The following is a 17,578-nucleotide window of genomic DNA, read 5'->3' on the forward strand; positions in this document are numbered from 1 at the left end:
CGAATCCTCCGATCATGATGGGTATGACTATAAAGAAGCTTATTACAAAGGCGTGAGCGGTAACGATTACATTGTAAATTTGGTCGTCGCCTAGGAGAGTTCCTGGTTGTCCTAGTTCTGCGCGGATTAATAGGCTGAGTGCGGTGCCGACTATTCCTGCTCATGCCCCGAAGATGAGGTACAGGGTGCCAATATCCTTATGGTTAGTGGAAAATAGTCATCGGTTGATGAAGGTGACGGGTAAGATGGCTGAGTGTTGAAGCGTTAGGCTGTAGTCCTTTTTACAGAGGTTTAATTCCTCTTCTTATCGGCTCTGTAGTGAAATTCATGTTGAGTTGCAAGCTCATCGATGCGCACTAGGGTGCGTCAGGGTCTTTGTAGGCAGAAGCCAATTGGTTTAGGCATTTAGCTGTTAACTAGAGTTTTGTGGGATCGAAGCCCATCTGTCTAGGGAGGCTTTAGCTTAATTAAAGCGTCTGACTTGCATTCAGAAGATACAGGTTAATATTCTGTAAGTCTTAATGTGCAGAAACTAAGAGGGTTTAACTCTTGTTTAAGGCTTTGAAGGCCTTCGGTTTGGGGTGTTATCCTAAGTTTCTAGACAATGGCATGTATTATTGGGGACAGGGGAAGTAAGAGGATTGATAGTGAGGCAAGGACCGCAGTAGGTGTGCTTGGGGCTTTGCTAGTGTATCATTGTTTTATGTGGTTAGAGGAGTTGGGGGGAAGGGTAATTGTTGAGTGGTATGCGAGGCGTAGGTAGAAGAAGAGGCTGAGCAGTGATAGCATGGCAATTGCCATGGCTGCTGGTGTTATTTCCTGTTTAGTTAGTTCTTGGATGATAAGTCACTTTGGTATAAAGCCTGTTAATGGGGGGAGGCCTGCTAGGGATAAAAGTACTAGTATTAGGGTGGCGTTTAGCACTGGGGTTTTTGTTCATGAGGTTGTGATCATGGATAGGTTAAGGGCTTTGATTTTGTTAAGGGCTAGGAATACGGCTGATGTTATGATTGTGTATAGGTAGAAGGTAAGTAAGGCCAATTTGGGGCTGTAAACTAGGATGATGGCGATTCAGCCTAAGTGGGAGATGGACGAGAAGGCTAGGATTTTGCGTGTTTGTGTTTGGTTCAGTCCTATTCAGCCTCCTAGTGCTGTTGAGGCTAGGGCCATGGCGGTGAGTAGAGCTGGGTCGAGGGATTTGGATGTTAGTAGGAGCAGGGTTAGTGGGGGGAATTTTATGAGGGTCGAGAGTAGCAGGGCTGTTATTAGTGGCGATCCTTGTAGTACTTCTGGGAATCAGAAGTGAAATGGCACTAGGCCCAGTTTAATAGCGATTGCTGCTGTCAGTAGTAGACAGGAGGTTGGGTGGTTTATTTGTGTGATGTCTCATTGGCCAGTGACTCAGGCATTGGTTATGCTAGAGAATAGGACCAGGGCGGAAGCAGCTGCTTGGGTTAGGAAGTATTTCGTTGCGGCTTCTACTGCTCGTGGGTGGTGGGATTTGGCAATTAGGGGAATGATGGCTAGTGTGTTGATCTCCAGTCCTGTCCAGGCCAGAACTCAGTGGTTGCTGGAAATTGTGATTGTGGTGCCCAAGATGAGGCTGAAGGTTATGATTGGGGTCGCGTAAGGGTTCATTAGTAGAGGAGGGGGTTAAACCATCATTTTCGGGGTATGGGCCCGATAGCTTGATTAGCTGACTCTACTAGAAAATAATATAAGGGAAGTATGGAGAATTTTGATTTCTCTTGTGTGGGTTCAATTCCTACTTTTCTAAGGTCAACAGGAAATGAGAGGGCTGTTATACCTCTATGTTCACTTTATCATAGTGACCCTTTGTAGTTCAGGCACATTTCCTTATGTAAGGAGGTAGGCCTGCATAGCAGATAGGTATGCTGATGTGTCAGAGGCACAGAGCTAGTGTGAGGGGTAGGAAGTTTTTTCATAGTAGGTGCATTAGTTGGTCATATCGGAATCGTGGGTATGAAGCTCGGACCCATAAGAAACCAGAAGATAGTAGGAGGACTTTTGTGGCTAGGATGACGGGGAATAGTTCTGTGGGTGGCCCTAGGGCGCTTGGGTTTAGGAATATGATGGCTGTAAGTGTATTTATTAGCATAATGTTCGCATATTCAGCTAGGAAGAATAAGGCGAAGGGTCCTGCGGCGTATTCAACGTTAAACCCTGAGACTAGCTCAGATTCACCCTCTGTGAGGTCAAAAGGAGCTCGGTTTGTCTCTGCTAGGGTGGATACGTATCATATTATTGCTAGGGGTCATGAGGAGAAAATGAAGTATAGAGGCTCCTGTGCGACGGCAAAGGAGCTGAGTGTGTAGCTTCCGCTTAGTATGATTATTGATAGCAGGATTATGGCCAGTGTCACTTCGTATGAAATGGTCTGTGCTACTGCCCGTAGGGCTCCGATTAGTGCGTATTTTGAGTTCGAGGCTCAGCCTGATCATAGGACTGAGTAGACGGCTAGGCTTGACATGGCTATTAGGAAGAGAACGCCGAGGTTTAGATCTGCTAGGGGAAATGGGAGTGGTAGTGGTGCTCAAGTGGTGAGGGCTAGGACAAGGGCTAGTATTGGTATCAGAATGAATAGAAGTGGGGAAGAGGTAGAGGGTCGGATGGGCTCTTTGGTAAATAGTTTCAGTCCGTCCGCAAATGGTTGAAGTAGGCCAAAAGGCCCGACAACGTTAGGGCCTTTGCGGGATTGTATGTAGCTTAGGATTTTCCGTTCTACTAGGGTTAGGAAGGCTACGGCAATCAGGATTGGGATGATGTATAGGAGGGATATAACGAGGCAGCTTAGTGTTGTTATTTGAATCATGGGTGAAGCTAGGGAGAGGATTTGAACCTCTGGGGAAAGGGCTTAAGCCTTCTGCACTTGCCGGGCTCTGCCACTCTAGCTGGTCCTTTTCTAGGATTGAAAGTGGTGGGGGAAGGCCCTCTTCACGGTTTAGTTGGTTTCACTGCTTAGAGGGGGGGGGGCGTGCTTGTGGTATTGGCCCCACTTTCCCGGTCCTTTCGTACTGGGGAGAGTGTGTCATAGATAGAAACCGACCTGGATTGCTCCGGTCTGAACTCAGATCACGTAGGACTGTTAATCGTTGAACAAACGAACCCTTAATAGCGGCTGCACCATTAGGATGTCCTGATCCAACATCGAGGTCGTAAACCCCCCTGTCGATATGGGCTCTTGAGGGGGATTGCGCTGTTATCCCTGGGGTAGCTTGGTCCATTAATCAATTATATTGGGTCTGGTCACTGTTAGCACTTTGAGGGGTAGCTCTAGGTAAAGAGGTATGGTCTTGTTTTTGGAGGATTTGTTCTCCTCCAAGGTCGCCCCAACCGAAAAATATCGACCAGGCTCTGCGATGGTAGTGGCCCCAGTGGGGTTGATTGAGGATTCGCGGTGGTCGTTGATTTTTAAGTTCCACAGGGTCTTCTCGTCTTATGTTCACATCCCCGCTTTTGCACGGGGAGATCAATTTCACTGATTATCTGTGAGAGACAGTTAAGACCTCGTTTAGCCATTCATACAAGTCTCGATTTATGGGACAATTGATTGCGCTACCTTTGCACGGTTAGGATACCGCGGCCGTTAAACCTAAGTCACCGGGCAGGCATCACCTTCAATACTTGTTTAATTTGCTGAAGGCTATGTTTTTGGTAAACAGTCGGGCCTTATTAATTTGCCGAGTTCCTTTCACAGATTTTAATCGCTCTTATAGGCGCTCCTGAGTCGGGTTAACAGGGTTAGTTAATACGTGGTCTTGTAGGGGTTTTTGTATCTGTCTAGGTCTGTTAATAATGTTTCTATGTAAGCTTGCGCCGTTAGAGGGGTGTGGCCCTGAGTTACTTATTTTAGCATTAATTCTCCTATATTCATAGGTTGACCTGTTTGTGATAAGGGAATCATCTTATTTTGGTATTTTTAGGTGGTGGAGCTTTGACGCACTCTTTTTTGATGGCTGCTTTAGGGCCCACGGTAGGATCAGTAGTAAGAATTATCCGCTAGTCGAGGTTGTGTCCTTTTTTAATGGAGCTGTCCCTCCATTAAATAGCTCTTAATCATCTCATTAGGGTTCAGGATGTCCGGTAGGGAGGATTAAGGGGGAACTTAGATTCGTTTCACAGGTAACCAGCTATCACCCAGCTCGGTTGGCTTTTCACCTCTACTGACAAGTCATCCCACTCTTTTGCAACAGAGACGGGTTCGCTCTCTTTAACTGCTTGAAAGTAGCTCGCTTGGGTTTCGGGGGGGCAAACTTTAGTTCACTTTGCTTGGTTGTTCTCGCTAAACCATGATGCAAAAGGTACAAGGGTTGATCTTTGCTGTCTGTCGCTTTGATTGTTTCACTGCTATTTCATCTTTCCCTTACGGTACTGGGGTCTCTATCGCGTCTAAGTGTCTTTTCTATCGCCTATACTAAGACTGTAAAATGCTTTAGTTTAATTAGTTTAGTAAATTCTTTAGTTTTGGTGTACTATTTGTGTGGTTGAGCTAGAGGGGGGGCTTCAAGACGATCCGGTCTAGTAGATATCTTTCAGGTGTAAGCTGAGTGCTTTGGTGTTATAGCTACGTCTTGATATTCTAAGTACACCTTCCGGTACACTTACCTTGTTACGACTTACCTCATCTTCAGCGTATTTATGGTATTAGTTATGTGGGATGTGGCTTTTGAGGAGGGTGACGGGCGGTATGTACGTGCCCCAGGGCCGGCTTAAAGTAGGCTCTATTGTCCCACTTTACTGCTAAATCCGCCTTCCAGAAGTGGTTTCACGCTTCTTTCCGTGTGCCCTATGAATAGGGAATGTAGCCCATTTCTTCCACTCCATAGGCTATACCTTGACCTGTCTTATTAGCGGGGTGCTATTGTGTCCACTGTTGTGCTCTCATTCGAGGTGGGCTGGCGACGGCGGTATGTAGGCTGTGTTGGCAAGGGGTGGTTGGGTTAATCGGGGATTATCGATTGTAGAACAGGCTCCTCTAGGTGGGTTTGGGGCACCGCCAAGTCCTTAGAGTTTTAAGCGTTTGTGCTCGTAGTTCTCTGGCGGATACTTCGGTAAAGTAAGTATCAAGATTTAGGGCCAGGCATAGTGGGGTATCTAATCCCAGTTTGGGCCCTGGCTTTCATGGGTTTAAATCAGTCGTTAGTTCCTAAGATCATCTTAATGGTGTGTTTAGGTGCATCTTGGGCTTATGACAGCTCAGTTGCATTTTGATCTTAGTTAGCTAGGATAGGCATTTTACCACTCTTTACGCCGTGTCAATAGGACGGTTGATTTGGGTTTCTTGTATGACCGCGGTGGCTGGCACAAGATTTACCAACCCCTGAAGTTAGGCTGTTGCTATAACTAAGTCAAGTTTGCACTCATTGCTTAATGTTAATTACTGCTGAATACCCGTGGGGGCGTGGCTTAGCGAGGCGTCTTGGGCTACTACTTGGGTGTGCCTGATACCCGCTCCTCAAGGCCTGTATGGGGGTAGGTGGTCGAGGGCGTTTACACTGGGGCGCGGATACTTGCATGTATATATTTAGCAAAAACCAACCGTAAGGTTAGGACTAAGTCTTTTGTCCGCAGGCATGTTTTATGCCATCTTGGCAACTTCAGTGCCATGCTTTGTGTTAAGCTATGTGGACGGGGGTGTGGTTAGCTGATAGTTGAGTGGTGAGTGAGAGTGAAGTATATGAAATTATTGCTTGTGTTTACTATTTTTAGTACTGGAGTTTCTCTAATAAGTTTAAGTTATTTTGTATGTGTTTGTGTGTATATATACATCGTTCCGATGATGTCATGGAAGGGATGATTAATGGAGTTTTAGAGGTAGTTTGCTGGGATTGGGCGATGAAGGTTTATGCTACATGGTGGTTAGCGAAAGTTTACTGGTTTAGTTTGTGAAGCGCAGGGGTTGCGCTTAATGATTTGTTGTTTTGTGCTATGTCCAACGAGCATTCATCCAATAGCCCCATTTAACCCGGAGGGTGGAGGTAACATTAACTGAATGTGGTCAAAGTGCATCAGTGTCAGGATGATTCCCCATATACGCCAACCGTCTCATCGAGGGACCCTTGAAATATAGGATAGGCCGTGAGGCAGGTGTGTCCAGGCTTAGATTGTGGGACCCCCGAGATCACTGGGAATAGCCACCTGTGAGGTAACCCCGGAAAAAATAAGAGGAACCAGAGGCGCCAAAAAGCTGGAACATGCCGCGATTACGCATTGAGAAGGTGAAAGTACTCACAGATGCCACTTTGAAGGGCAAGGAGGGGTGAGTGAACCCAATGGATGGCCCTGACCGAGGAACCAGAGGCGCAAAAATGTGAGGAGGGCGAGGGGTTTAGGGGGAACGTATGGGCCTGAAGCTAGTCATACCGGACATTATGTGCAACGGGTTGCTGATTTCACGTGAGGAGTACGATTAATAAATCCGTCTGATACGAACTGCATGAGATATGTGGTGGAGAGTTGTTGTTGGAGCATGTCCTGTGAGCATTCATTAAAATGGGGTCTTGTTATGCGCTTGAGTGGAGTTGTATTGGGTGTTGTGGGGTATGGTCCTAGAACATTCATGCCGGGTGGTTTGGTAGGAGTGTGGTTAAGGGTTTAATGGCCGTGTACATGTATGGGTTTAGCACCTGCTTATAAGATAGTCCGTATATAATGTATATTACTGGTACTATAGTATGTATGTATATGGGGTATATAAATTTATGCACAAATATGCATAACCAAATACCCCCGCCTCGGGGGGGGAGGGGGGGGGGGTTAAGCATAATGGCATAGATGGGGTAGAATTATTGGGGGCTTGCGGTTAGTTCCTGTAGTTGAGAACAATGGCGGCTTTTCGAGCCGCAGGCCTCGGGTAGTGTCCGGGCAGGAATAATGACTTATTTTATGTTTTTTTTAGGGATTTGCTTTGCGGTGGGTGTTTTGGGTGTGGCGTCGAATCCTTCGCCGTATTATGGGGTTGTTGGTTTGGTGTTAGCGTCTGTGGCGGGGTGCAGGTGGTTGCTGGGCCTTGGGGTTTCGTTCGTGGCTTTAGTGCTGTTTATGGTGTATTTGGGGGGTATGCTGGTGGTGTTTGTTTATTCAGTAGCTTTAGCAGCGGAGCCTTTCCCTGGGGCTTGGGGGGATTGACGGGTGATTGGATGTGCAGTAGCGTTTGTGGCAATTGTTTTTGGGGGGTTGGTGTTTGGGGGGTTTATGGGGGCTTGGAAGTTCGGGGTTTCTACTGTGAATAATGTTGGGGTGTTTGTTGTTCGGTCGGATTTTAGTGGAGTTTCCATGTTTTATTCACATGGGGCAGGGATGTTTTTAGTGGCGGGTTGGGGGCTGTTGTTGACTTTGTTTGTTGTATTGGAGCTTGTGCGGGGGTTGTCGCGGGGTGCTATTCGGGCGGTTTAGGGGTTAGGGTCAGAGAATAGTTTATTGAAAATGCCAGCTTTGGGAGCTGGAGATAAAGGTTTGAGTCCTTTTTTTCTGAGTTTGGGGTACTCTAAGAAGTGGTAAGTCTTCAATCTTTGGTTTACAAGACCAATGTTTTTATAAACTATTAGAGTATTTAGCAGTTGAGTATTTTGTTTTCTAGGGCGCTTGCGGCGGGGAGGAGAAATAGGAGGATAGTGAAGTAGGCGATTGAAGCGAGTTGGCCGATGATGATGAATGGGTGTTCGACGGGTTGGCTTCCTACTCATGTTAGGACGAGGAGGTCGGCGACTAGTACTCAGAATAGGAGCTGGGAGAGTGGTCGGAATGTTATTGCTCGTTGTTTTGATTTGTGCAGGAATGGGATTAGGAATAGGATCAGTACGGAGGCGGCCAGTGCTAATACGCCTCCTAGTTTATTTGGGATTGAACGTAGGATGGCGTAGGCGAATAGGAAGTATCATTCTGGTTTGATGTGTGGTGGGGTTACTAGTGGGTTTGCTGGGGTGAAGTTTTCTGGGTCTCCCAGGAGGTTAACCGCTCATGCTTCTTTCTTATGAGACGTTAGTAAACCAATTACATAGCCTTGTCAAGACTAAATCACAGGTAAAAATCCTGTACATCTCATGTGGCCAACCACTCCCAACTAGGATTCCAAGACGCCTCATCACCCATCATAGAAGAACTCGTTGAATTCCACGACCACGCCCTAATCGTTGCCCTAGCTATCTGCAGCCTAGTTCTCTACCTTTTAGCCCACATACTAACAGAAAAACTCTCGTCCAATGCTGTAGACGCCCAAGAAGTAGAGCTGATCTGGACAATCCTACCTGCTATCGTCCTGGTACTCCTCGCCCTCCCATCCCTACAAATCCTCTACATAATGGACAAAATCGACGAACCAGACCTCACCCTAAAAGCCATCGGCCACCAATGATACTGAAGCTACGAATACACAGACTTCAAAGACCTATCATTCGACTCCTACATAGTGCCCACCCCAGACTTACCCAACGGCCACTTCCGACTGCTAGAAGTTGACCACCGCGTAGTTATCCCAATAGAATCCCCCATCCGCGTGATCATTACTGCAGGAGACGTACTCCACTCCTGAGCAGTCCCAACGCTCGGAGTTAAAACAGACGCAATCCCAGGCCGACTAAACCAAACTTCATTCATTACCACCCGGCCTGGGATTTTTTACGGACAATGCTCAGAAATTTGCGGGGCTAATCACAGCTACATACCCATTGTAGTAGAATCAACCCCACTCCCACATTTCGAGGCCTGATCGTCCCTTCTATCATCATCCTAATCATTAAGAAGCTATGCAACAGCACTAGCCTTTTAAGCTAGCCAAAGAGGGACTTCCCCCTCCTTAATGATATGCCACAGCTTAACCCCGCACCATGATTTTCAATCATAATTATAACCTGATTAACCCTAGCACTCCTCATCCAACCAAAACTACTAGCCTTCACCACAACCAACCCCCCATCAAATAAGACCTCCCTCACTACCAAACCCACACCATGATCCTGACCATGAACCTAAGCTTCTTTGACCAATTTTCCAGCCCCAATCTATTTGGCATCCCCTTAATCCTACTATCCCTACTCTTCCCAGCCCTACTATTCCCGTCCCCAAACAACCGATGAATCAACAACCGCCTTTCTACTATCCAAACATGACTCCTTCACCTAATCACAAAACAACTAATAGTCCCACTCAACAAAAATGGCCACAAATGAGCCATAATATTTACATCCCTAATAATCATACTTCTTACAATCAACCTTCTAGGCCTCCTTCCATATACATTCACCCCAACCACCCAACTATCTATGAACATAGCCCTAGCCTTCCCACTATGGCTCGCCACACTACTAACAGTCATGTTTAACCATGTACGTGCCCCAGGGCCGGCTTAAAGTAGGCTCTATTGTCCCACTTTACTGCTAAATCCGCCTTCCAGAAGTGGTTTCACGCTTCTTTCCGTGTGCCCTATGAATAGGGAATGTAGCCCATTTCTTCCACTCCATAGGCTATACCTTGACCTGTCTTATTAGCGGGGTGCTATTGTGTCCACTGTTGTGCTCTCATTCGAGGTGGGCTGGCGACGGCGGTATGTAGGCTGTGTTGGCAAGGGGTGGTTGGGTTAATCGGGGATTATCGATTGTAGAACAGGCTCCTCTAGGTGGGTTTGGGGCACCGCCAAGTCCTTAGAGTTTTAAGCGTTTGTGCTCGTAGTTCTCTGGCGGATACTTCGGTAAAGTAAGTATCAAGATTTAGGGCCAGGCATAGTGGGGTATCTAATCCCAGTTTGGGCCCTGGCTTTCGTGGGTTTAAATCAGTCGTTAGTTCCTAAGATCATCTTAATGGTGTGTTTAGGTGCATCTTGGGCTTATGACAGCTCAGTTGCATTTTGATCTTAGTTAGCTAGGATAGGCATTTTACCACTCTTTACGCCGTGTCAATAGGACGGTTGATTTGGGTTTCTTGTATGACCGCGGTGGCTGGCACAAGATTTACCAACCCCTGAAGTTAGGCTGTTGCTATAACTAAGTCAAGTTTGCACTCATTGCTTAATGTTAATTACTGCTGAATACCCGTGGGGGCGTGGCTTAGCGAGGCGTCTTGGGCTACTACTTGGGTGTGCCTGATACCCGCTCCTCAAGGCCTGTATGGGGGTAGGTGGTCGAGGGCGTTTACACTGGGGCGCGGATACTTGCATGTATATATTTAGCAAAAACCAACCGTAAGGTTAGGACTAAGTCTTTTGTCCGCAGGCATGTTTTATGCCATCTTGGCAACTTCAGTGCCATGCTTTGTGTTAAGCTATGTGGACGGGGGTGTGGTTAGCTGATAGTTGAGTGGTGAGTGAGAGTGAAGTATATGAAATTATTGCTTGTGTTTACTATTTTTAGTACTGGAGTTTCTCTAAGTCCTAGGACTAGGAGGAAATGGTGTTTCATAGTGTGTAGGCGTCGGGATAGTCCGAGTATCGTCGGGGTATTCCTGCTAGGCCTAGGAAGTGCTGGGGGAAGAACGTTAGGTTTACTCCTGTAAATATTACCCCGAAGTGGGCTTTTGCTCATGTTTGGTGTAGGGTAAACCCAGTGAGTAGTGGGAATCAGTGAGTAAATCCTGCTAGAATGGCAAAGACGGCGCCTATGGATAGGACGTAGTGGAAGTGGGCAACTACGTAGTACGTGTCGTGCAGGGCGATGTCTAGGGAAGAGTTTGCAAGAACGATTCCTGTTAATCCTCCGATGGTAAATAGGAAGATAAATCCTAGAGCTCATAGTATTGGGGGGGGTCTCATTTGATTGTTCCTCCGTGCAGGGTGGCTAGTCAGCTAAATACTTTGATTCCGGTAGGGATGGCAATGATTATAGTGGCTGATGTAAAGTAGGCTCGGGTATCAACGTCTATTCCTACTGTAAACATGTGGTGAGCTCAGACGATGAATCCTAGGAAGCCGATGGATAGTATGGCTCAGACTACTCCCATGTAGCCGAAGGGCTCCTTTTTGCCTGAGTAGTATGTGACTACGTGTGAGATGATTCTGAACCCCGGTAGGATCAGAATATAGACTTCTGGGTGTCCGAAGAATCAGAATAGGTGTTGGTACAGGATTGGGTCTCCTCCTCCAGCGGGGTCGAAGAATGTGGTGTTTAGGTTTCGATCAGTTAGTAATATTGTAATACCGGCGGCGAGTACGGGGAGTGATAGAAGGAGTAGGATGGCGGTAATTAGTACGGATCAGACAAATAGTGGGGTTTGGTATTGTGAGAGTGCGGGGGGTTTTATGTTGATGGCTGTGGTGATAAAGTTGATGGCCCCAAGGATGGAGGAGATACCGGCTAAGTGGAGTGAGAAGATAGCCAGGTCTACTGAAGCTCCGGCGTGGGCAAGGTCACCTGCTAGGGGAGGGTAGACAGTTCAGCCTGTGCCGGCGCCAGCTTCTACAGTGGATGAGGCTAGTAGGAGGAGGAATGATGGGGGGAGGAGTCAAAAGCTTATGTTGTTTATTCGCGGGAATGCTATGTCGGGGGCACCGATTATGAGGGGGACTAATCAGTTGCCGAATCCTCCGATCATGATGGGTATGACTATAAAGAAGCTTATTACAAAGGCGTGAGCGGTAACGATTACATTGTAAATTTGGTCGTCGCCTAGGAGAGTTCCTGGTTGTCCTAGTTCTGCGCGGATTAATAGGCTGAGTGCGGTGCCGACTATTCCTGCTCATGCCCCGAAGATGAGGTACAGGGTGCCAATATCCTTATGGTTAGTGGAAAATAGTCATCGGTTGATGAAGGTGACGGGTAAGATGGCTGAGTGTTGAAGCGTTAGGCTGTAGTCCTTTTTACAGAGGTTTAATTCCTCTTCTTATCGGCTCTGTAGTGAAATTCATGTTGAGTTGCAAGCTCATCGATGCGCACTAGGGTGCGTCAGGGTCTTTGTAGGCAGAAGCCAATTGGTTTAGGCATTTAGCTGTTAACTAGAGTTTTGTGGGATCGAAGCCCATCTGTCTAGGGAGGCTTTAGCTTAATTAAAGCGTCTGACTTGCATTCAGAAGATACAGGTTAATATTCTGTAAGTCTTAATGTGCAGAAACTAAGAGGGTTTAACTCTTATTTAAGGCTTTGAAGGCCTTCGGTTTGGGGTGTTATCCTAAGTTTCTAGACAATGGCATGTATTATTGGGGACAGGGGAAGTAAGAGGATTGATAGTGAGGCAAGGACCGCAGTAGGTGTGCTTGGGGCTTTGCTAGTGTATCATTGTTTTATGTGGTTAGAGGAGTTGGGGGGAAGGGTAATTGTTGAGTGGTATGCGAGGCGTAGGTAGAAGAAGAGGCTGAGCAGTGATAGCATGGCAATTGCCATGGCTGCTGGTGTTATTTCCTGTTTAGTTAGTTCTTGGATGATAAGTCACTTTGGTATAAAGCCTGTTAATGGGGGGAGGCCTGCTAGGGATAAAAGTACTAGTATTAGGGTGGCGTTTAGCACTGGGGTTTTTGTTCATGAGGTTGTGATCATGGATAGGTTAAGGGCTTTGATTTTGTTAAGGGCTAGGAATACGGCTGATGTTATGATTGTGTATATGTAGAAGGTAAGTAAGGCCAATTTGGGGCTGTAAACTAGGATGATGGCGATTCAGCCTAAGTGGGAGATGGACGAGAAGGCTAGGATTTTGCGTGTTTGTGTTTGGTTCAGTCCTATTCAGCCTCCTAGTGCTGTTGAGGCTAGGGCCATGGCGGTGAGTAGAGCTGGGTCGAGGGATTTGGATGTTAGTAGGAGCAGGGTTAGTGGGGGGAATTTTATGAGGGTCGAGAGTAGCAGGGCTGTTATTAGTGGCGATCCTTGTAGTACTTCTGGGAATCAGAAGTGAAATGGCACTAGGCCCAGTTTAATAGCGATTGCTGCTGTCAGTAGTAGACAGGAGGTTGGGTGGTTTATTTGTGTGATGTCTCATTGGCCGGTGACTCAGGCATTGGTTATGCTAGAGAATAGGACCAGGGCGGAAGCAGCTGCTTGGGTTAGGAAGTATTTCGTTGCGGCTTCTACTGCTCGTGGGTGGTGGGATTTGGCAATTAGGGGAATGATGGCTAGTGCGTTGATCTCCAGTCCTGTCCAGGCCAGAACTCAGTGGTTGCTGGAAATTGTGATTGTGGTGCCCAAGATGAGGCTGAAGGTTATGATTGGGGTCGCGTAAGGGTTCATTAGTAGAGGAGGGGGTTAAACCATCATTTTCGGGGTATGGGCCCGATAGCTTGATTAGCTGACTCTACTAGAAAATAATATAAGGGAAGTATGGAGAATTTTGATTTCTCTTGTGTGGGTTCAATTCCTACTTTTCTAAGGTCAACAGGAAATGAGAGGGCTGTTATACCTCTATGTTCACTTTATCATAGTGACCCTTTGTAGTTCAGGCACATTTCCTTATGTAAGGAGGTAGGCCTGCATAGCAGATAGGTATGCTGATGTGTCAGAGGCACAGAGCTAGTGTGAGGGGTAGGAAGTTTTTTCATAGTAGGTGCATTAGTTGGTCATATCGGAATCGTGGGTATGAAGCTCGGACCCATAAGAAACCAGAAGATAGTAGGAGGACTTTTGTGGCTAGGATGACGGGGAATAGTTCTGTGGGTGGCCCTAGGGCGCTTGGGTTTAGGAATATGATGGCTGTAAGTGTATTTATTAGCATAATGTTCGCATATTCAGCTAGGAAGAATAAGGCGAAGGGTCCTGCGGCGTATTCAACGTTAAACCCTGAGACTAGCTCAGATTCACCCTCTGTGAGGTCAAAAGGAGCTCGGTTTGTCTCTGCTAGGGTGGATACGTATCATATTATTGCTAGGGGTCATGAGGAGAAAATGAAGTATAGAGGCTCCTGTGCGACGGCAAAGGAGCTGAGTGTGTAGCTTCCGCTTAGTATGATTATTGATAGCAGGATTATGGCCAGTGTCACTTCGTATGAAATGGTCTGTGCTACTGCCCGTAGGGCTCCGATTAGTGCGTATTTTGAGTTCGAGGCTCAGCCTGATCATAGGACTGAGTAGACGGCTAGGCTTGACATGGCTATTAGGAAGAGAACGCCGAGGTTTAGATCTGCTAGGGGAAATGGGAGTGGTAGTGGTGCTCAAGTGGTGAGGGCTAGGACAAGGGCTAGTATTGGTATCAGAATGAATAGAAGTGGGGAAGAGGTAGAGGGTCGGATGGGCTCTTTGGTAAATAGTTTCAGTCCGTCCGCAAATGGTTGAAGTAGGCCAAAAGGCCCGACAACGTTAGGGCCTTTGCGGGATTGTATGTAGCTTAGGATTTTCCGTTCTACTAGGGTTAGGAAGGCTACGGCAATCAGGATTGGGATGATGTATAGGAGGGATATAACGAGGCAGCTTAGTGTTGTTATTTGAATCATGGGTGAAGCTAGGGAGAGGATTTGAACCTCTGGGGAAAGGGCTTAAGCCTTCTGCACTTGCCGGGCTCTGCCACTCTAGCTGGTCCTTTTCTAGGATTGAAAGTGGTGGGGGAAGGCCCTCTTCACGGTTTAGTTGGTTTCACTGCTTAGAGGGGGGGGGGCGTGCTTGTGGTATTGGCCCCACTTTCCCGGTCCTTTCGTACTGGGGAGAGTGTGTCATAGATAGAAACCGACCTGGATTGCTCCGGTCTGAACTCAGATCACGTAGGACTGTTAATCGTTGAACAAACGAACCCTTAATAGCGGCTGCACCATTAGGATGTCCTGATCCAACATCGAGGTCGTAAACCCCCCTGTCGATATGGGCTCTTGAGGGGGATTGCGCTGTTATCCCTGGGGTAGCTTGGTCCATTAATCAATTATATTGGGTCTGGTCACTGTTAGCACTTTGAGGGGTAGCTCTAGGTAAAGAGGTATGGTCTTGTTTTTGGAGGATTTGTTCTCCTCCAAGGTCGCCCCAACCGAAAAATATCGACCAGGCTCTGCGATGGTAGTGGCCCCAGTGGGGTTGATTGAGGATTCGCGGTGGTCGTTGATTTTTAAGTTCCACAGGGTCTTCTCGTCTTATGTTCACATCCCCGCTTTTGCACGGGGAGATCAATTTCACTGATTATCTGTGAGAGACAGTTAAGACCTCGTTTAGCCATTCATACAAGTCTCGATTTATGGGACAATTGATTGCGCTACCTTTGCACGGTTAGGATACCGCGGCCGTTAAACCTAAGTCACCGGGCAGGCATCACCTTCAATACTTGTTTAATTTGCTGAAGGCTATGTTTTTGGTAAACAGTCGGGCCTTATTAATTTGCCGAGTTCCTTTCACAGATTTTAATCGCTCTTATAGGCGCTCCTGAGTCGGGTTAACAGGGTTAGTTAATACGTGGTCTTGTAGGGGTTTTTGTATCTGTCTAGGTCTGTTAATAATGTTTCTATGTAAGCTTGCGCCGTTAGAGGGGTGTGGCCCTGAGTTACTTATTTTAGCATTAATTCTCCTATATTCATAGGTTGACCTGTTTGTGATAAGGGAATCATCTTATTTTGGTATTTTTAGGTGGTGGAGCTTTGACGCACTCTTTTTTGATGGCTGCTTTAGGGCCCACGGTAGGATCAGTAGTAAGAATTATCCGCTAGTCGAGGTTGTGTCCTTTTTTAATGGAGCTGTCCCTCCATTAAATAGCTCTTAATCATCTCATTAGGGTTCAGGATGTCCGGTAGGGAGGATTAAGGGGGAACTTAGATTCGTTTCACAGGTAACCAGCTATCACCCAGCTCGGTTGGCTTTTCACCTCTACTGACAAGTCATCCCACTCTTTTGCAACAGAGACGGGTTCGCTCTCTTTAACTGCTTGAAAGTAGCTCGCTTGGGTTTCGGGGGGGCAAACTTTAGTTCACTTTGCTTGGTTGTTCTCGCTAAACCATGATGCAAAAGGTACAAGGGTTGATCTTTGCTGTCTGTCGCTTTGATTGTTTCACTGCTATTTCATCTTTCCCTTACGGTACTGGGGTCTCTATCGCGTCTAAGTGTCTTTTCTATCGCCTATACTAAGACTGTAAAATGCTTTAGTTTAATTAGTTTAGTAAATTCTTTAGTTTTGGTGTACTATTTGTGTGGTTGAGCTAGAGGGGGGGCTTCAAGACGATCCGGTCTAGTAGATATCTTTCAGGTGTAAGCTGAGTGCTTTGGTGTTATAGCTACGTCTTGATATTCTAAGTACACCTTCCGGTACACTTACCTTGTTACGACTTACCTCATCTTCAGCGTATTTATGGTATTAGTTATGTGGGATGTGGCTTTTGAGGAGGGTGACGGGCGGTATGTACGTGCCCCAGGGCCGGCTTAAAGTAGGCTCTATTGTCCCACTTTACTGCTAAATCCGCCTTCCAGAAGTGGTTTCACGCTTCTTTCCGTGTGCCCTATGAATAGGGAATGTAGCCCATTTCTTCCACTCCATAGGCTATACCTTGACCTGTCTTATTAGCGGGGTGCTATTGTGTCCACTGTTGTGCTCTCATTCGAGGTGGGCTGGCGACGGCGGTATGTAGGCTGTGTTGGCAAGGGGTGGTTGGGTTAATCGGGGATTATCGATTGTAGAACAGGCTCCTCTAGGTGGGTTTGGGGCACCGCCAAGTCCTTAGAGTTTTAAGCGTTTGTGCTCGTAGTTCTCTGGCGGATACTTCGGTAAAGTAAGTATCAAGATTTAGGGCCAGGCATAGTGGGGTATCTAATCCCAGTTTGGGCCCTGGCTTTCGTGGGTTTAAATCAGTCGTTAGTTCCTAAGATCATCTTAATGGTGTGTTTAGGTGCATCTTGGGCTTATGACAGCTCAGTTGCATTTTGATCTTAGTTAGCTAGGATAGGCATTTTACCACTCTTTACGCCGTGTCAATAGGACGGTTGATTTGGGTTTCTTGTATGACCGCGGTGGCTGGCACAAGATTTACCAACCCTTGAAGTTAGGCTGTTGCTATAACTAAGTCAAGTTTGCACTCATTGCTTAATGTTAATTACTGCTGAATACCCGTGGGGGCGTGGCTTAGCGAGGCGTCTTGGGCTACTACTTGGGTGTGCCTGATACCCGCTCCTCAAGGCCTGTATGGGGGTAGGTGGTCGAGGGCGTTTACACTGGGGCGCGGATACTTGCATGTATATATTTAGCAAAAACCAACCGTAAGGTTAGGACTAAGTCTTTTGTCCGCAGGCATGTTTTATGCCATCTTGGCAACTTCAGTGCCATGCTTTGTGTTAAGCTATGTGGACGGGGGTGTGGTTAGCTGATAGTTGAGTGGTGAGTGAGAGTGAAGTATATGAAATTATTGCTTGTGTTTACTATTTTTAGTACTGGAGTTTCTCTAAGTCCTAGGACTAGGAGGAAATGGTGTTTCATAGTGTGTAGGCGTCGGGATAGTCCGAGTATCGTCGGGGTATTCCTGCTAGGCCTAGGAAGTGCTGGGGGAAGAACGTTAGGTTTACTCCTGTAAATATTACCCCGAAGTGGGCTTTTGCTCATGTTTGGTGTAGGGTAAACCCAGTGAGTAGTGGGAATCAGTGAGTAAATCCTGCTAGAATGGCAAAGACGGCGCCTATGGATAGGACGTAGTGGAAGTGGATACTATTTGTCTGATCCGTACTAATTACCGCCATCCTACTCCTTCTATCACT

The 17,578-nt window shown here is 46.8% G+C and overlaps 2 long non-coding RNA genes across 2 annotated transcripts in view; one reads left to right on the forward strand and one right to left on the reverse strand.

Annotated features, from left to right (window-relative positions):
* Positions 1 to 17,578, reverse strand: part of LOC310901946 — a 160,802-nt gene that overhangs the window by 16,878 nt on the left and 126,346 nt on the right. The window contains exon 3 of the long non-coding RNA XR_014586325.1: positions 687 to 8,185. This is a non-coding gene — a long non-coding RNA (uncharacterized lncRNA). The remainder of the gene's footprint in view (positions 1 to 686; positions 8,186 to 17,578) is intronic.
* The window catches only part of LOC310901947, a 152,764-nt gene continuing 142,701 nt past the window's right edge, over positions 7,516 to 17,578 (forward strand). Inside the window, exon 1 of the long non-coding RNA XR_014586326.1 lies at positions 7,516 to 7,969. This is a non-coding gene — a long non-coding RNA (uncharacterized lncRNA). The remainder of the gene's footprint in view (positions 7,970 to 17,578) is intronic.

The sequence above is a fragment of the Anser anser genome (genome assembly GCF_964211835.1).
Source record: "Anser anser genome assembly, chromosome: 6".
Lineage (NCBI taxonomy): Eukaryota > Metazoa > Chordata > Aves > Anseriformes > Anatidae > Anser > Anser anser.